Below are 21,425 nucleotides of genomic sequence, written 5' to 3'. Positions count from 1 at the left end.
AGATAATGGTGTAGTCCAGATTCTTTGGAGGAGGATTGGGTAGCTTGGATTGTATTGGTCTTAGCATGTCTAGCTGTCTCAGCCTGTGGAACAGACTAGTGTAAGACTCTCCCAATGGAGTGTAAGTTTTCTTTTTCTGTTCCCTTTCTCCCCTGAATGCTGGCCTAGGCCTGAAACCTGGTCCGGGATAGGCTCGTGGGTAAGTACCTGGTATGGTAGGAGCACGCCAATTAGCGTGAACAGGTGGTTGATTGTATGCTTGTGCATGGTTAATGGAAAAATGAGGTTCCGAATGGTGATAGTAGTGTTGAGATGAATTATGGTGGTGAGTTGATTGGTGAGGTCGATGTTGATTATAGTAAGGCGGTGAACCTCTTGGTCCTGACCAAATTCCTGAATCAACTACTGCTGCCTCTTCCCTCTTCTTTCTTCCGATTCCTCCTACCCCGCCTTGAATAGCTTGAGTAGTCGCCTTAATCGCTGAATAGCTCATGATTTTATTTGTCTTGAGGCCTTCTTCCACCATACCTCCCATCTTTACTACTTCGTTGAATGATTTCCCAACCGCTGAAACCAAATGGGCATAGTAAGTTGGTTCCAAGGCTTGGAGGAAGTAGTCTACCATTTCACTCTCCTTCATAGGAGGATCTACTCTTGCTGCCTGTTCTCTCCACCGAAAGCCATACTCTCTGAAACTTTCATTGTGTTTTTTCTCAAACTTTGTCAAAGATAGTCGATCTGGGATGATTTCCAGATTGTATTGGAAATGGTATGCGAATGCCTGTGCCAGGTCATCCCAGGTGTACCATCTCCCATGGTCCTGGCGTGTATACCACTCCAAAGCTGATCCGCTTAAACTTTGACTGAAGTAAGCCACCAATAATTCATCCTTTCCCCCAGCTCCTCGCATCTTGCTACAGAAACCCCTTAAGTGGGCTACTAGGTCGCCGTGCCCGTTGTATAGGTCAAATTTGGGCATCTTGAAGCCAACTGGTAATTGTACATTGGGGAATAAGCACAAATCTTTGTATGCTACACTGACTTGCCCACCTAATCCTCGCATGTCTCTGAACGATTGTTCTAGACTCTTGACCTTCCTGAACATCTCTTCTTGTTCAGCATTTTTAGCTGGCTTGTCAATTTCGGCTGGGAGATCAAAACGAGGAGCAGTTGAATGGATTTCGGAGGCTTTGAGGGTGGGCTCCGGGGGGTAATATTGGTTGTCCTAGGACTGGAATGTAGGCTCACTAGGAGATTTGTGGAATGTAGACGGGGGAGGTGCTACGAAAACAGGAGTCATAGGTGGAGGAAAATATGGAACTGGTTTCGGAGGTGGAGACTGCGGTGTCTGAGAGGTGGTGCCTCGGTAGTGCTGGTAAATGGGGAAATTTGGGGATAATTCAGTGGTAATATTATCCTGAGTTTGGGTCATTGATGGAGCAGGGTTAGTTGAGTAAGACGGGGGTAACTGTCCTGTAGACCAGGCTTGGTACATCTCAGCCATTTGCTGCTTGAGTTTAAACATCTCTTCTTTCATTTTCCCGACATCCATCTCCTCTAGCTCTATACCTGTGTCAACATCTGGGATAGACATACTTTCGGGTAGTGGTCCTTTTGATCTCGTGTGATAATGATAATATGTCAGTATACTCTTTAGATAAACTAACTGCTTGAATTCTGGAAATGAACAAACTTGTTAGTTTTGAGAGTTTAACACATATATAATTACACGTTGAGATGCAATGTTCCTAGACAAATATCCCCTTTCTATTATGCATTTGCTCGGCCGCTTGTGTCCTTCCAGCTTTCTTGAAATTTTTATTGTTACTCACTTTTATTTTATTTATTATATTCCTTTTATTGTGGTGGTCGAATCTTATAGAGATTGCCTACATATCATGCCCCCGCACGAATCAGACCTTGCGTAGTTCGGACATGAGGCAAACACTTTTATTCATTATTCAAAGATGAACAGACATTACATTTGAAAACTTTGTAAGAAAATGGCTTCAAACACACACACTTAAATCAAAATAAAAGATACAATTCTTAACATCTCACAACGTGCCCCACTTTCCACTTGTGTTTTAAATTAATAGATTATTTGCTCAATGTGGGGCTTGACCTGGATGACCTCCCAGTGTACGATACATCCTTTCCAACTCCATTGCTAGATGACGGGCAAAAATGGGTGCATGCTCTGTAAACCTTTCATAATCCATTCCTTGGCAGTTTACATAACTTTGAGAGGTGTAGACCGCCAGGTCATGGATTTGTGCCCTGAAATCTTGGAGACGTTGGTCTTGGTCCTGCAATTGCTGCTGGAGAGTGGTGGCTATATCTCTGACACGGTTTTCACGATCTAGAGCTGACTCTAATAGAGCTCGGAGTCTGGCCTGCTCTAATCTTGCATGCGCTCTTTCCCTGTCGATGTCTGCTTGTTGATGTTCTCTGTTGCATCTTCTTGCCTCTTCTAGTTGTGCACGAAGCTGATCTTCTGATCGTATCCAATGGTCTTTTTCCTTCTTGAATTGTGCCCTGTCTTCTTCGGATTGCCTTACTTGGCGTTCCTTATTAGATCTGGCCTCTTCATTTAATTGTTGGATCCTTTCTTTTGCTTTGTTCAACGCCCTTTCGTTTTCCGCAAGAATGGAATCATAATCTTGCATTCTTTCAAAAAGATTGGCGATGGTTTTTTGATCCTTCCAGCTCCTCTTTGGTGTCTCAGAAACTCTTTTCATTTTTTGGAATCGAGCATGAAGATTTTCATTCTCACAAGCTAGACTCTTCTTATCGCCTTCGGCTTCTTGTGCTTGCAAATCTTTCTCCAAACTGAGGCTTCTCAGATTTTCTTTTAGGGCATGGATAGTTGCTTTGTACCCTTTTTCCTTTTCTCCCCAGATCAACCGCTCTTGGATTTTATCATTGAAGTTTTGAACATGGGGCCTTTTGTTGGCCTTCTTAGCTCAGGCTCTGGTGCATCATCCACGCGAGACCGTTTTTCAAACCACCTTGCATATCCAGGATTTATCTCACCCTTTGTAGTGTCTGGGACTTGAGTATCACTTTTCAAGTATCGACATCCATTCCACATCTGCTGAAGTAGAGCCTCGGGAATAGTGGCTTCTGGGTGTAATTCGATTACTTGCATACTCAAATCTTCATCATCAGGAACTACTTGATATCTCCCTAGTTGTCTTAGGACTCTTAGTGGCGCATACGGCTGGATGCTTCTCAATCCCAATAGTAGCAGATAACTATTTGAGGTTGACATGTGTATCACTTCCTTCATCGGGAGTCATCCCAAAGTCCATTCAATCTGATTTGCCGTTAAAGCTTTTAGATGAGATACCCATGCTTCTATCCCTTCTGGAGCCTAATAATTTTTTATTCTTTCCTCATATTCTTGATGCAATTATCATTGTTTGACCCATACTGTATGATCTTGGGCTGTTGTTGGAGATGTTCAATCACCCACATTTGCAACAAAATTTTGCATCCTTCGAAGACTTTTGCTCCTGATTTACATAAAGTCAAAGCCCGATAAATGTCTGAGAGAATGATGGGGACAAGGGTGTGATTTTCTTTGGTGGTGAGGATTTGCACAACTTTCGCGGTGCGAATATCAATTGTTCGCTCTTTGTTTGGGAAGATCATGATTCCTAGAAAAGCCACCATGAAGGCAAAGCGACGGTGAATCTGCCAAGTGTCTTTGTTTTGCTTGTTAGTAAGGCTTTTCTCATGAATTTCGAACCCATCTGACTTTCCGAACCTTGAATACAAAAAGTTGAAGGAACAACATCCATTGATGACATTGCTTTTCCTGATTTGACTGCTGATGTTCAGAAGACCGAAGAATCGATGTACCGAAGGAGCCTTTGTGAATATCAGGCTTTGATTTCTTAGACTTCCGTCAAAACCAGCATATCCAGCTATCTCCTCTAATGTAGGAGTAAGCTCGAAGTCAGAGAAACGAAAGACATTGTGAACAGGGTCCCAAAAAGTTACTAACGCCGCAATCAGATCATCACGGGGTTTAACTTTCATAATATCCGTGAGATTTCCCAAATGCTTGACGACCCATTTTTGACCATCTTCGCCTAAATCATACCACCACATTTGAAGCTGAAATAGAAACTCTTCTGTATTCGTGGATGGGGGGTTTTGCGTGGTGCTCATTTTGTATCTGAAATTTAATTTAATAAAGTCAAGACTCACTAAAAAAATCATTTTCAAAATTTTTTATTTATTAAATACCTTTATTTCATGATTTAAAACTATTTTTTGGAATTGTTTTTTTAAAAACAACCCATTTTATTCCTCGGTTCTCACCATGATTTCATTTAAGCTGGTCAACAAGCATGTTCGAGGCAAATGAATGCACAAGTAGCAAGTAGGATGCATCAGGATGGTCTTTTTGTTTCGGGTTCACCTGTCCTAGACAGACTCAACCCCTGTGTTGAGTCTCCAAGGCCAAATGTACATGATGCAAATAGACGTTCCTACTAGGGATCCGGTACATGGCTGAGTTATTCTAGGTGAAAAACCTGAGGTTGATTGTTCTAAACCTGGCTTACCCAAACGGACAGTTTGAGCCGAAGCGGGGGCAACGTACCGGGAGCACGAAAGTCTACCCGGCCTAGTTACTTGTCCCAACTTCGTCTTATTTGGTATGACTTTAACAGAAAGGTGGGCCACGCGCATGTGTGCACCATAAATTCAGAAGACTCAGAAAGAAGGGGGTTTCGTAGCAATTGTATATGCACAATTCAAATAATATTAAAGCAGTAAAAAGCAACATTTAGCATATTAGCATATAAACAGGTGAAAATCATATAGTAAATAAAGCCAATTAACACAGATATTTTAAGCTCGAATTCTTTAAACCCTGAACCAATGGTTCTGGGTTACAGTTTACACTGTAGCCCTTAGTCCCCAGCAGAGTCGCCAGAGCTGTCACACATCCTTTTTACCGCGCCCGCGGGGCGCGTGGGGAGTTTTCTCCAATTTAAGGACAGTCGAAACGGGATTTATTTATTTTTGTTTCAGAGTCGCCACCTGGGAATTTTAAGGCGTTCCAAGTCACCAATTTTTAATCCCTGAATCGAGGAGAATATGACTCTGTTTATTATTCTGCGAACCAGAAATCCTGAGTAAGGAATTCTGTTAATCCGGAAGAAGGTGTTAGGCATTTCCGAATTCCGTGGTTCTAGCACGGTTGCTTAACTGTTTTTATTCTTGACTTATCTTGATTTTTACATTTATATTGCAGGATTTTGTCACCGCTTCTGTTTATTGTTTATAATTATATGACGAATTACGCGTACATATATTCGTATTATATACCTTTTATAATTACAGAGGATCGTGCCACGTATACGTGTACACAATAAAATTGTCCATGTTATAGTTTTTATTAAAAAATCATATGTTCAAAATTTAAATTAAAATCAGGAACATCATCACCCTTGTATTTAGACAATGAACTGCACATCTCGGGTTATATGAAATTATTTTAACATCCTTGGAAAAATCCTTTTCTTAAATATTCGCTCGAAATTGCGCGTACGTATAATCCAAATTTGCTTTTAAAAAATATAATCAGGGTACGCGAACGCATCCCTAATCGCGCCAAATATTTGTAATGGTATTATGGATTTCCCACAAATTGTTTATTATATTCATACATTTTTATGTTAAAATCATGAGAAACTCCCATTTTAGAGGCCCTTAAATTCTTTGAAAAGAATTCACAATCTATTAAATGTTTACAGCTGATTATATTTCCACATATGAATTATATTCTTCCGAGCCATTCAAATTTTAGGAGTAAAATAAACAAAGTATGATTAAGAATATCGTTTTTCTCGTAAATACAATATATATATATACCCAAAAATGAATTGCATATGAAACTAAAAAAAATGATTTATATATATATATATATATATATATACCCAAAAATGAATTGCATATGAAACTAAAAAAATGATTTATAAAGGGAAGAGATATTTTTGAAGAATTTTCATTATTTTTGATTTAATACAAATTCTATTTCTACTTACCATTGATATAAAATGTTGCAATTCGTGCTTATACATCTCATCTCATTCTCATATACTTATTTTTAATCTAATAGACGAAATTATTTTAATTAATTCTACTTACGATGGTAGATAGGCATCCAGTTGATAAGAAAGGAATTAATATACAAACCTGATTCAATAAAATTGTCTTACATGCAACCTAATTGTGTGTCGGAAACATTCATAACATTCTAACATCGTAACGAGTTATATCAAATCACTTTCACTAGTGGTTATACATACATCTGTTATCTTATACATGAAAACAACACCAACACCATTTTTTTACCTTATTCAACAATAGATGTTACTAGTGTAGTTTTCTTGATATTTCTACATTACTCTTTACTTAGCTAACAACACCAAAAGAAAAAAAAAATTTAAATATTGGCCAACATTCATGCCATATTCACTACCTTGACAACTTAATTATATCTTCCGTTAATGAAAATTTAGAAATCAACCTTATTACAACATTTATACCAACTTCAAGAAATGACATTTAACTTACAGTCATCCCGTCAACATATACTACTTATTTAATCATGAAACAAAGCTGAATTTTTAACTAAAGAGCTCAAATGAATAGAAGCTAGTATTACAATTCAAACTTTATTTATTGTCATGTTGAAACCCTTCACAACATAGGTTTTAGAAGATATGTACCTGGCAATGAAGGAAGAAGGAGTTAAGATTTCAGCAGTAGCAGTGGTAACAAATTCAGCAGAATAGCAGTATACAGCAAGTTTGAACAAGACCCGTTAACCCAGATGAACAGTGACAGAAACTTGAGAGAAAGATTTCAGATTCAAACTAAACAATATCCACAAAACAAACAATAGACAGATTCTAGAAGAATAACATTTTTTTTTAGATTTCAGTTTCTTCCTCTTTCGGATTCCTATTTCTGATTTTTCTGTTTCTGTCTTCTTCTCTTCTTCTATCCAGATTTTCCTCTATGTGTATGTATTTCTGTGTATATATCTAATGCTTTAAAAATCAGCCTCTCTTAAAAAAAAACTCTCTGAAAAACTGCCTTTCAAATCAGATTTTTTCTCTCCAAATTCCCTTTTAAAATCTGATCTCTTTTCAAATTTCCAGTCCTTGTACTTATACAGGTCTGTCCTATTTCCTTTTAGTGCTTCTTGGACCCCCTTCTTCTTTTAAAATCAAAAAGTTCCATTAAAAACTGCTTTTGAATAATTTAAATGATCTTATCCTGATTTTAAGCAGCCCCATTACCATTTGTTTCCCATTATCACTTTAAATAATAGCCATTAACTTCCACTTTCAGCACACTACTATTAACATATTATCCTCATTGTTTTAACTGTTTCATTCCCGGAAATGTCCCAGATTTCCTACTGTAATTACTGTCCCAGATTTTAACAAGTTATCTGAATTTAAACTTGTCTAGCAGCTAACAACCAATTCCTAATGATTAACCTCCTAATACAATTGTATTTACCCAACCTTTGTAAACTTGAATTCAGAACTAACATCATAACAACATTACACTGAAATTATTATAACAATTCAAACTGAACTTCAACATTGAACCAAGATCAAACAAACAGGAGCATTGTCAATATACTGACAATGCCCTGAAACTTAATGCTCAGAAATCAACATATACACAGCATTCATTTGAATTTACTGATTTATTAAACAAGAACCAACTGATTAACAATAACTAATTAACTGATTATAGCAAAATAATCCATCCAAAACAGGTTGTTTCAGTCAACATTTTCAGAAGCAGGATTTATAATACAACTAATCGACGAACTTAATCGAGTCGATTACACACATTGTAAACAAACATAACCAATAGAAACAATTCATTTATTTGATCAGACATACGGGTATGAGACAAAAATGACAGAATTAATCAAACAAAAATATGAAAAATTAACAGGTTATTAAAACAAACAAAAATACATGTAGAATACACAAAAGAAATAGAAAAATACCTCTGAACCTTCAAATTTATTCAGACTAGAACTCCACTTGGATTCGGATTTTGTTTGAAATCAAACAGACCTTAGTCGAAGTATTTTCAACTGAAAATACTTTGACTAAGGTCGATTAAACCTCAATCTTCTATTTAATTTGGGCAGAATCCAAAAATTGGTGTTTCTAGGGTTCTTGAAGGTTCGATTTGGGACTCAACCATTTCTGGTCAGATTCGAGGGGAACCAAATACGACACAAGGGTGAGGGAAGCCTAGGGGTCATTTGGTGTCACTTTGGAACGAAACTGGGTGAGTTCCTGTTTGGCTCGAATCTTCAAATGAAGATTCGAGAAGCTCTGAAGTGATTCGAGCCAAACAAACACCGGATCCATAACGAGGCATGCTAGGGGGTACTATGGTGTTAACTAGGGGCTGTTTAGTTTAGATCTGCGCTTGGCTCGAATCTTCAAATGAAGATTCGAGAACCTTCAGGGAGATTCGAGCCAAGCGGATAACATATTCGGATAGAGAGTGTTCAGGGGGTTCTGGGGTGTTAAGGTGGTGACCGGCGGCGTTGATGCCGCCGAGTTTCAGGCGATGGGATGCTAGGGTGGCTAGGGTTAGAGGTGAGTTTGAGGACGATGATGAACAGGGAAGGAGGGGGGGTGTTTGGCTAGGGGGGCCGGGGTAAGGATTTGGAGTTTATATAGGGGGAAGGTGGATTAATCTTGACCGTTGGATCAAAGAGAATAGATGGCCAGGATTAGTTCATTTAGCCAAACGATGTCGTTTGGTTTACTGCTGGGTCGGGTTGAATCGGGGCATTGGGTCGGGTAAGGGCTATGGTTTAAGGTGATGAGATCTCAACCGTTGGTTGGATTTGATCCAACGGTCTTTGATAAACTACGACCAAACGCTGTCGTTTTGACTCGTTTGAATTGGACCGGTACCTGGGCTGTTTGGATTGGGCTGTGGGGGGTAACTTGATTTGGGCCTGGATTTTAATCCAGGTCCGATTATATATATATATATATATATATATATATATATATATATATATATATATATATATATATATATATATATATATATTTTATTCCATTTTCTAATTCAAATTCCTAATTTTAATTATAAAATAATTTTATCCTCACAAAAAATATTAATTACTTTATAACAATTATTTAACACATAGACAAAACATTAATCACATAGTGAAATATTAAAACTAGAACAGACACATATTTTTGTGATTTTATTTTTTGAATCAATTATTAAATGCATAATTAAATCATAGATATGCATGAAACATGTATTTTTATTTTAATTTTTTGTTTAATTATAACAAAGCAAACATTTACGGATAAAACACAAACAATTAATAAACGCAAAATAATTTTCTAAAATTGCACACTAAAAGAAATTAATTTTATTTTTTGATTTATTTTGGAGTAGTTTTCGCGAGGCAAAAATCACGTGCTCACAGGTTGTTCTAAATCCAATTACTCCCTCCGTTTGATATTATATGAAGTAGTTTGACTCGTCACGAATTTTAAGAAAAAAGAAGAAACTTTTGAAATTTGTGATCTTAAAAGCTTAAGGGGTAAAAAGTTTGTGGGACCATAATATTTGTATGGCTATAAAAGCTTCTCATTAAGGGTAAATGGGTAAAATGAAAGAGTTTAAAATTGAATTATTTCCAAATTTAAAAATATGTCATTTGTTTTGGAACAGAAAAAAAGGAAAATAGCTCATTTAATATATAAATGGGAGTACTAGTTTGGTTGGTGAATTTTAAAACATGTCATAAGGTAATTTTCTTTTCATGATTGAGTGGACGTGGAACACAACATTAACTTCTGTAACGGTTCACACGTGAAAAGCAAGTCGTAGAGTGCAATGCAACTCTTCCATACACTAACTACGAAAGTCAGGGGCAAATGTTACCTTTGGTTTGGGTTGAACTGAATTTATAATATAAAGTATGAATTTGTACGTAAAAATTCACTAAGATTTTAACAAATATTAGATTTTAATTCATAATTTTAATAATATAATGAATGTAATGATAAAAAATTTAAAAGCTGAAACCTATTAAATTTTAATTTAAAGTTGTAGCATCTGATAAAAGCTACAGCTTCCGTTGAATGAAAAAACTAGCTGTAAACTCGACCGAGGGGTTAATTGATTATATTATATGTATGAAAAAGTAAGAATTAAACTTTTTTTGCCTTCTGATGCATGGCTCAAACATGAATGTAGTCACCAAAGCAAGATACCAATAGACTTTAGGTGTAAGAAAAGAATTATTTTAATTTAAAATAACATATAAAATTTATGTATTAAGGGATTCATAAGAGACAATGAAGAGCTTCATTTAATTATTTTTTTCTAATGTAATGAAGTCGTCGTATACGAAAAACAAAACATACGTCCCACGATTAATAGCCTATTTCGCCAAGCTTCTAAAATCAACTTATTTTGAGAAGTACTTTTCTCAAAAGTAATTTTTATAAAAGTGTTTTTAGTGAGAAATAGTTTGTGTTTGACTAATTAATTTGAAAAGCACTTTTGAGCAGTAATTAATATTTGGTCAAGCTTTTGAAAAATGCTTATAAGTATATTTTCCTCAAAAGTGTTTATCAGAAAAATGCTTTTGGAGCGAAACTACTTTTTCCTACTTCTCAAAAACTATTTCTGTTTCTCCTCAAAAGTACTTTTTTACTTCTGAAAGTTTAATCAAATGCGTTAATTTTTTACCAAAAGCACTTTTAACCTAAAAAGGTACTTTTGGCAAAAAAAAAAAAAAAAAAACTTGGTCAAATAAGACAACACTTTGGGATAGGTCCAGAGAACAAAGGACATAAGTCGTGACACCTTTACTCAATTTGACAATAAAGCTCAAGTCAAACAGAGGCGGCTCTTGGGAAAAAGGAAGAATATTTAAGGTATTGAAAATGACGGGAAATTGATATTAACTTAAAAAATATCAATATCTTCGTATACTATTATAATCAGAGAGTATCATTTCCTAAAACCCAATTCACAATCAAACCTTCGTTCAATAAATCTTCAAAAATGTCTAATATCATTTCGGCAGTACTTCTCTGAATATCAAATTAACTATTCAAGAGCATCCAGTCTATCTGTAGACATTTAAATTTTATTGGATTTAAATTCATAAAATAATTTGAATTATATTTTAAATTCAAGATATATTGGATCAAATAAATATTATGGGCTAATATAATTGAATTAATTATATAAGTCCAATATATATGAATTAAATAAATAAGTCTTAATCCATTGGACTAGCCCTTTTAATTGGGCTAAAGTGATGAGCTCATTTCATAAAGCCCAAGATGACATCTTCCTAGAGGCTCAATTTGGTGCCACGTGTCAAATGACGTGGCGCGTCAAGTCAAACGGAAGAGCCAATAGGATCATGCCACATGTCAAAATGACAAGGCATGCCAAGTCACACTAAAAGGCCAATGAAATCGTGCCACGTGTGCAAGTGACATGTTCTGGCCAATCAAATACAGTCATGTCACACTTCAATTTGATTGGTTGGAAAGAGTTTGTCTTATCACAACTATAAATAGGGGTCTTCATAACTCAGAAAAGATACCAGAAGTTATAACAAGCAGCAAGAAAGAGCTCGTGGATCAAACGCTGCAAATTCCTCCACAAGTTTCAAGCTTCAAGTTCAAGTTCAGGAAATCAAGTGCAAGTTCAAGAACGAAGAACAAATCAAGGTCAAGTTCAAGCAATCAAGCTCAAGAACAAGATCATCGTTCGAGGCAACAAATACATATTCAAGATCAAGCTCAAAGACCCTTGAATTTATTTACTATTGGAAGGAAGAATCAGAGGATTTATAGAGATTTTAACACTCAAATATTCGGAATAAAATACTACGATTGTTGCAATATTTTTTTGATATTGATTTTATTTTTCTCGACGCAATTTATTGTCTACAAATTCTGGCACGCCCAGTGGGACAATCTCTATCTCTCATCTCAACCTTTCAATCACTAAAGTTCAAGAACATTGAAATGGCTTCAAAGAAAATCAACTCCGGTTCAACTTTCACCAAGGCTGCTAACTCCAGGTTCTACGCTGATGTGGAAAGCATCCTCGATGTTACCTTTGGAAGCTTTGGACCAGTTATGAGGAGCAAAGCAAGCTCTTTAGGACAACAAGCACCCCAAGAGCCGTCCGCATCAACCCCTATTTTCGGATCTTCATCCTCAAAAGGAGCAAGATCTTCCACAAACGCATCTGAAGGAGGAAGCGATGTTGCTGAAAAGATCAAGAAAACTCTTGCTCTGCTTGACCTCTCCGGCTCCAAGCACTATGCCATGAAGGAAGATGATGATGCTTCAAGCGATGGATCCTCCCCACTTACACCACATAGCGTGAGCCAATAAAGGATCAATCTGTGTGAAAATCTATGCTACTCTCCGTCATCCACGACAATCATGCAAGCCATGGTGACAAACACTTCATCTATGGAGGAGCAGTTGGCAAACTTGACGAAAGCAATTGTTGGCTTGACCAAATGCATGCAAAATCAAGAGGCTAGAATTGACAAGCTAACAGACAGGGTGGGAATCTTGATGGAAGAAGAATCTACCCATGCACCCGGCAAGCTCCCAGAAGTTCTAGAGAGTGACTCTCCCCCAAGACAAGCAGCATCCACTAAGGTTATCCCTGTCTCATCTGAAGAGATTATTCAAATCGATCAACTGAAGGAGTTCATCGAAGGAACCATTAAGAACAAATATGAAGTTGCTGCCAAATCCTTTACATATGCAAAGCCGTACACCGCAAGGGTCGATATGTTGAAAATGCCTGCTGGCTATCAACCTCCGAAGTTTCAACAGTTTGATGGTAAAGGTAACCCAAAGCAACATGTTGCGCACTTCGCGGAGACGTGCAACAATGCTGAGACTTATGGAGATTACCTCATCAAGCAGTTTGTCCGCTCGCTAAAAGGAAATGCTTTTGACTGGTACACGGACCTCGAGGCTGGATCTATCGACAACTGGGATCAACTAGAGCAAGAATTCCTCAATCGTTTTTATAGCACAAGACGCACGATGAGTATGATAGAGCTTACAAATACTCGTCAACGAAAGGGGGAACCAGTTATCGACTTTATCAATCATTGGAGGAATGCAAGCCTCAACTGCAAAGACAGGCTTAGTGAGGCTTCAGGCATAGATATGTGCATCAAAGGCATGCATTGGAAATTGCGCTACATCTTGCAAGGTATCAAGCATGGAATATTTGAAGAACTTGCAACTCGTGCCCATGACATGGAATTGAGCATGGCCTCCGCTGGAAATGAAAGGCTGCCCATCTATGAACCTCGCAAAGGGAATGACAAGCAAGAAGTCAGGAAGTGGGGCAAGTTCGTACCCAAGTCTGAAAGCAAAGGAGTTATGAATGTCAACACGTTACCTATGAAGTTCACGACGAAGGTGAGCAAGAAGCAGAGTATGAAATCCACTTCTTTTCACAATAAGCCAAGTGGAAAGTTGACTCTAAAAGAAATGCAAGAGAAGGATATCCATTTCTAGATTCCGATGTGCCAGCTATCTTTGAAGAACTCCTTGAGTTAAATCTCATTGAGCTTCTAGAGATGAAGCGACCAAATAAAGTTGGGAAAACAAATGACCCAAACTACTACAAATATCACCGACTTGTAAGCCACCCTCTGGAGAAGTGCTTTGTTTTCAAGGATAAAGTCATGGATTTGGCTCCCGAAAAGAAGATTGTGCTTGAAGATGAGAAAGCAAGCGCTAATCAAGTCTCTATCACCTTTGGCTCATTCAATCTAGAGGAGTTATGCAGTTTAACAGGAATCAAAAATGAAGAATTACTGGAGAACAACAAAGTTGAAGACGACCAACCTGATGATGATGAAGGTTAGACATTGGTGACTCGTCATAGGCGCTACAAAAGGAGCCCACGAAAAGAATCAATAGAACAACCAACAAGGAAGATGATGGTAAAAAGACCAATGAAAAAGAATCCAGTTAGGCATTTGAAGAAACAAAAGTGGAGATGCACCACCCTCAAAAGCCACGACATCCAGTGACCTTGGAGGAGTTCTTACCAAGTTGGTTCCACACGAAGATTTCCTATGAGGGTATTGATGCCTCTTGTTGCCATGCTGACAAAGGGGAAGAAAAGAGTGATGACCTACCTTGGCGCCATCTTCGGAAAACCCATCGAGTCCACTCCTCAAAAAGTTAATGCTTGTGAGGAAAAGGTCACATTCACAAATGACAATCTTTTGCTAGGTGACACTCCTCATAACCGCCCCATTGTACCTGGTTGGATATATGCGCGACGAAAGGGTAAATCGAATTTTGGTTGATGGAGGATCCTCAGTGAACATTTTGCCAATACATACTATGAAAGAACTTGGTATTCCCATGAACGAACTCTCAGAAAGTCGTGTGATGATCCAATGGGAGCCGGGGCTGGCGTAGTATTTGTCACTTCCCAAGGTGAAGTCTTACCCTACTCCTTCACCTTGACACAAATCTGTTCCAACAATGTTGTCGAGTATCAAGCATTAATACTTGGGCTTGAAATGACTGTTGATATGAAGCAATTGCAATTGCAAGTCTTTGGTGACTCCTAGTTAGTGGTCAATCTATTTTGGGTAGTTACGAGGTCAAAAAGCCTGAACTACGCCCATATCATGATTACGCTAAAAAGTTGATGGGGTGGCTCGGGGATGTGACTATTCAGCATGTGCCAAGCAAAGAAAATAAGAAGGTTGATGATTTAGCTGCTCTAGCTTCATCATTAGCCCTGCCTGACCAAGCGCAAGTTACCATCTGCCAAAAATGGGTAGTACCGTCGCTAAATGAGGCTGAAGGTGAAGAAAACGAACTCAAGCATCTTGTCGCTGTTTCTGAAGTTGAGAAAGAAGAATGGTGACAACCCATTATCGACTACTTATGCTATGGGATACTTCCAGAAAATTCGAGGAGAAGGACTGAAATCCGTCGCCGCGCACCTCGCTTCCTTTACTACAAGGATACTCTATATAGAAGGTCATTCGAGGGAGTACTCTTGTGATGCCTAGGAGAAGAAGAAGCGCTCCAAGATTTGCAAGAGGCACATTCTGAGGTATGTGGGTCACACCACTCTGGACCAAAGCTCCACTTCCATATAAAAAGGATAGGATATTATTGGCCAACGATGGTAAAAGATTGTTTGGACTACGCCCGAAGATGCAAGGCTTGTCAATTCCATGCGAATTTTATTCATCAACCTCCTGAAGTGTTGCACCCGACTGTTGCATCCTGGCCATTTGACGCTTAGGGATTGGATGTTGTTGGACCACTGCCAAACTCCTCTAGTGGGCACCTATACATCTTAGCTGCAACTGACTACTTCTCAAAATGGGTTGAAGCTGTTGCTCTTAAGGAAGTAAAGAAGGAAAATGTTGCAAGTTTCATCCGAGTAAACCTTATTTATCGCTTTGTCATTCCTCGTTACATAATAACGGATAATGAAAAGCCATTCGATAATAGGTTGACGAGCAAGATTTGTGATCTCTTTGGCTTCAAGCAACATAACTCTTCGATGTACAATGCTGCCGCCAATGGTCTAGCTGAGGCATTCGACAAGACTCTATGCAACTTGTTAAAGAAAGTCGTCTCCAAATCCAAATGAGAATGAAATGACCATATGGAAGAAGCTCTATGGGCATATAGGACGACTCACCGCACACCAACATAGGCGACTCCTTATTTACTCGTTTATGGAGTCGAAGCCGTCTTGCCACTTGAGCGTCAAATACCTTCGTTACGACTAGCTATTCAAGAAGGGATCACTGATGAAGAAAATTCGGTTAGCAGAGTTGGAAGATCTTGATGAAAAGAGATTGGAAGCTCAACAGAGTCTTGAATGTTATCAAGCTCGACCATCTCGCGCCTTCAATAAATAGAGTTCGCCCGAGATCCTTTCAAGTAGGAGATCAAGTCATTGTCGTACGAAGACCCATAATTACTTCCCATAAACCTGTAGGGAAGTTCACTTCAAAATGGGATGGGCCATATGTCGTACAAGAACCTTACTCAAGTGGGGCCTACAAGCTGGTTGATGCAGATGGTATGAGGATCAACCCTATCAATGACAATTTTTTGAAGAAGTATTATCCTTGAAGTTGCAACACTCCTTGACGCACGAGCCTAAACTATATGTTGCTACACTCCTGGCTCGCAAGAGTATAAACTGTGTACAGCCCAAAAAAAAAAGTCCGTTAGGTTGAAAATCTCGAAAGAGGCGGCCTAGACAAAAGTTAGGATTTAAAAAAAAAAGAAAAAAAATCTACCCAGTCTAAACTACGATATGACTTAATCCTCTTCACCGAGGTACGTAGGCAGCTTAGAGTTTCATTCTAAGTTCAGTGGCATAAGTTAAAAAGATACATATTGCCCCAATTGTTGTTCGAATGAAGTATGAAGGAATGTAAGATCAAGCTGAAATGCCATCCTCCTACTGAACTTTGACCTCATTTGATTTAAAGGGGGCAACCCTCCATGGTAAATTGATATCTTCGATGGGCCGATTTTAGGAGGATGTCAAGTATTTGCATTGAAGTCCAGGGATTCTCTATGTCTTCAGGTTCGCCAAACCTTCAAGTTTGTTGGTCTCCAAGTCTCCCCTCTGCCTTAAAAAAAAAGGGGAAGAGAAGAGAGACATCAAAAGGAAACACAAGTATAAGGAAAGGATTGCTTGGCACAACGTTTCAAATTCATTGAGACTTGAACTCAAGATATTTGTGAGAATATAGATCTTAAATTTCAATTGATGGAAAGTAAGACATCTTCCGATCTCGAGGCTTCCATACCAAGATATGAATTTTTGTGAGACTGCGCAAATCTGGAATTAATGGCGTGGTGCAATGTAAAGTTGATTTCAAAATATTATCTGGGATGATTTCGAAGTTGTTTGATTGAGAATTTTGGATATATTCTAGATCTTGAAGTCTAGTTTTCAATAAATCAAAAGGTTCCTAATTTCGACGTTCCTACACCAAGATATGGATTTTTTTTGGTGAGACTGCGCAAATCTGGAATTGATAGCATGGTGTAATGTAAAGTTGATTTCAAAATATTACTTGGGATGATTCAATAGTTTTTTGATTGAGAGTTTTGGATATGTTCTAGGTCTTGAAGTCTAGTTTTCTAGAAATCAAACGGTTTGCAATTTTGATATTTCTACACCGAGATATGAATTGTTTAGTGAGACTGCGCAAATCTGGAATTGATAGCGTGGTGCAATATAAAGTTGATTTCAAAATATTATCTGGGACGATTCTGAAGTGGTTTGATTGAGAATTTTGGATATGTTTGAAATCTTGAAGTCTAGTTTTCTTGAAATCAAATTGTTTGCAATTTTGATATTTCTACACCGAGATATGAATTTTTTGGTGAGATTGCGCAAATCTGAAATTTTTAACATGGTGAAATCTAAAGTTGGTTTCAAAATATTATCCGGCGCGATTTTGAAGGTTTTTTATTCTGAGTATTGGATATATTTTAGATATTGAAGTCATCAAACAATTCATTATTTAGACTCTCCCACGACAAGATATGAATCATTTGTTACAAGCACGTAAAGCTGAAAATTATGCGACTAAGATAAAAGTCGAACAATGAAAAGCAAAAGAGAAGCTGAAATATTTAAGCCCTCGAAGTCTCCAAGTTGAAGTCTTCAAGTGTATTCAAGATGAAGTCCCTAATTTGAAATCTTCAACCTCGTTGGTCTTCAAGTTGAAGTCTTCAAATCTGCTGATCTTCAAGTTGAAATATTTAGGCCCTCCAAGTCTCAAAGTTGAAGTCTTCAAGTCCGTCGGTCTTCAAGTTGAAGTTTTCAAATTTGCTGATCTTCAAGTTGAAATATTTAGGCCCTTCAAGTCTCAAAGTTGAAGTCTTCAAATTCGCCGATCTTCAAATTCGCCGATCTTCAAGTTGAAATATTTAGGCCCTCCAAGTCTCAAAGTTGAAGTCTTCAAGTTCGTCGGTCTTCAAGTTTCAGTGTTCAAATTCGTCGGTCTTAAATTTGAATTGTTTAAGCCCTCCGAATCTTCGAGTTGAAGTCTGCAAAGTCCGCCAAATCTTCAAAGTTTTCCAAGTGTTCAAGTCGATGTCGTCTTCGAGTTGAAGCTTTATAACTTTCCAATCTTAAGGTGGACATATAAGTCCCTTTGCACCTTAAGTTGACCTCTTCGTGGGTTTGTCGTTAAAAGGAACTATAACTTCCCAATCTTAAGGTGTACATATGAGTCCCTTTGCACCTTAAGTTGGCCTCTTCGCGGGTTTGTCCTTAAAAGGAACTATAACTTTCCAATCTTAAGGTGGACATATGAGCCCTTTTGCACCTTAAGTTGGTCTCGCCGATAGTCGGGCCACCTTGAGAGTAATCTCTCCGGTAGTTGGGCCATTTTGAGAGTAATCTCTCCGGTAGTCGGGCCACATTGAGAGTAATCTCTCCGGTAGTCGGGCAACATTAAGATTAATCTCTCCGGTAGTCGGGCCATTTTGAGAGTAATCTCTCTGGTAGTCGGGCCACATTGAGAGTAATCTCTCCGGTAGTCAGGCTATTTTGAGAGTAATCTCTCCGGCAGTCGGGCCACATTGAGAGTAATCTCTCCGGTAGTCGGGCCATTTTTAAAGTAATCTCTCCGGTAGTCGGGCCACATTAAGAGTAATCTCTCCGGTAATCGGGCCATGAAAGTAATCCCTCCGATATTTGGGCAAGGATGAATACTCATCCACTCACACCCTAAGATTGTTTCCTTCATTCATGAATCATCTTGTTGAACAAGAACAAATCCTTCTCGTTTGACCTACAAAAAAAAGAAAAAAAAGGGCGACAAAACAAGAAAAGCACAAAAAAAGAAGAAGAAGAAATTACCTTCGCGTCAATGCTTTTGAGTCCACAAAATTAGACTCAATTAGCTTGCAAAAGCTACAAATTGATGCTCAACAATTATGAGCATATGGCTTTATATAGATCTTCATAGATGGCTTGCTATAACATATTGCCGATGTGGGATCGGATTAAAGGCGGCAAATTAATTTCCAACATGAATTTGGTGGCCAGACTTCCGTATCCAAATAGACGTCAATTAAAGGGCTAAAGTTATTTGATTTCGAATTGAAATTGGACAGTGGGTTTTCCAGCTATCAAAATCTAAAAAAGCTATTCTAAATTGGACAGTGGTCACGTGTGGTTATTAGATTCCATTAGCAAAAGGAATTATGATAATAAAATTACTTTGGTTCAAAATTTAAGATGTTATTTCTTAAATAAGAATTATGGTTCATTCATAAGTTCTTTACCTAATTGGACAAAATGACTTACCTCAAGTTACGTTTGAAGGAGGCATGGATAAGTAAATCCATGAAATCATTTACAAGGAAAAAAGGCGCTAATGGCCTTTGTTAATACTTCAAGCCTAGTCATTATATTGACATTCTCACAAGTCTTGAAGTAGGGGGCATTTGTAGACATTTAAATTTTATTAGATTTAAATACATAAAATAATTTGAATTATATTTTAAATTCAAGATATATTGGATCAAATAAATATTATGGGCTAATATAATTGAATCAATTATATAAGTTCAATATATATGGATTAAATAAATAAATTTTAATCCATTGGGCTAGCCCATTTAATTGGGATAAAGTGATGGGCCCACTTCATAAAGCCCAAGATGAGATCTTCCTAGAGGCCCAGTTTGGTGTCACGTGTCAAATGACGTGGTGCGCCAAGTCAAACAGAGGAGCCAATAGGATCATACCACGTGTCAAAATGACAAGGCATGCCAAGTCACACTAAAAGGCCAATGAAATCGTGCCACGTGTACAAGTGACATGTTCTGGCCAATCAAATACAATCATGTCACACTTCAATTTGATTGGTTGGAAAGAGTTTGTTCTTATCACAACTCTTCCCTCCTCACAACTATAAATAGTGGTCTTCATAACTCAGAAAAGACACCAGAAGTTATAACAAGAAGCAAGAAAGAGCTCGTGGATCAAACGCTGCAAATTCCTCCACAAGTTTCAAGCTTCAAGTTCAAGTTCAAGAACTCAAGTGCAAGTTCAAGAACGAAGAACAAATCAAGGTCAAGTTCAAGCAATCAAGCTCAAGCTTAAGAACAAGATCATCGTTCGAGGCAACAAATACATATTCAAGATCAAGTTTAAAGGCCCTTGAATTTATTTACTATTGGAAGGAAGAATCAGAGGATTCATAGAGATTGTAACACTCAAATATTCAAAATAAAATACTACGATTGTTGCAATATTTTTTTGATCTTGATTTTATTTTTCTCGACGTAATTTATTGTCTACACTATCCTCTTTCTTTCTCAATTTGAAGAAAGAATTATGTCCTCTTCTTTTTTATTGTACTCCATTAGACACGAACTAGTTGCCAAGTTAGGCTGCTCAATGAATAGTATATCTATCTTGATCCTTTTATTCACGACCAAAGTGTCAAGTTTGCACGCAGCTCAGTTATTTTACTGACAATTTGTGTCACGATCCAAACTCATGCTACGTATTGTCCATTTTGGACTTAGGCCTGCACGAATTTGTCCTTCTTGCTAGAGCACCCTGAGCCCCAAAAGCGCGCGTATGACAAAATCGTAAAAGAAAGAGATAAAATTAAGCTCAGAAGAGCTCCAATGGAGAAAAATCAGTAATCTTAGCTAAAAGAGAAGAGATAAGTGAGAATCTTCGAGAAGCACAATTGGGGAAAATGTAATTGAATATTCCACCTTACAAAAATGTCTAAATACCCTATATATACACGTGACTTTTCCTGCCCACTCACTCGACAGCTGGCAACAGTTGTCCACTAACTAACAACTACTAACATCTATTAACATCTAATATCTATTAACAAAACTAACCAACTGGAAAAGAGGAAGAAAATATATACAAGAGATAAATGTATAACTAATATCAATACCCCCCTCCCCCCTCAAGTTGGAAGGGAGGAATGCACTGCCAACTTGTTGAGTAGATCTGAATGTTTGATTCCAATTAAGGACTTAGTGAAAATGTCCGTGAGATGTTTGTTGGTAGACACATGGTGTAAAGAGATCAGCCCCTCTTGCATCTTGTTTCTAACAAAATAGTAGTCAACTTCTATGTGTTTTGTGTGTTCATGAAACATTGGATTTCTGGCTATCTGCAAGGCTGCTTGACGGTCACAAAACACTGGAATGGGAAGATTTATGGTACAGTCAGCACTTCAAGGAGTGTAACTAACCGAACTAGTTCACCCACAACTTATCTAGCTGCTCTACACTCTACTTCAGCTGAAGATAAGG

This window comes from Nicotiana tabacum, chromosome 10, assembly GCF_000715075.1.
Source record: "Nicotiana tabacum cultivar K326 chromosome 10, ASM71507v2, whole genome shotgun sequence".
Taxonomy (NCBI): Eukaryota; Viridiplantae; Streptophyta; class Magnoliopsida; order Solanales; family Solanaceae; genus Nicotiana; species Nicotiana tabacum.
Note: the sequence above shows the minus strand (reverse complement) of the source record.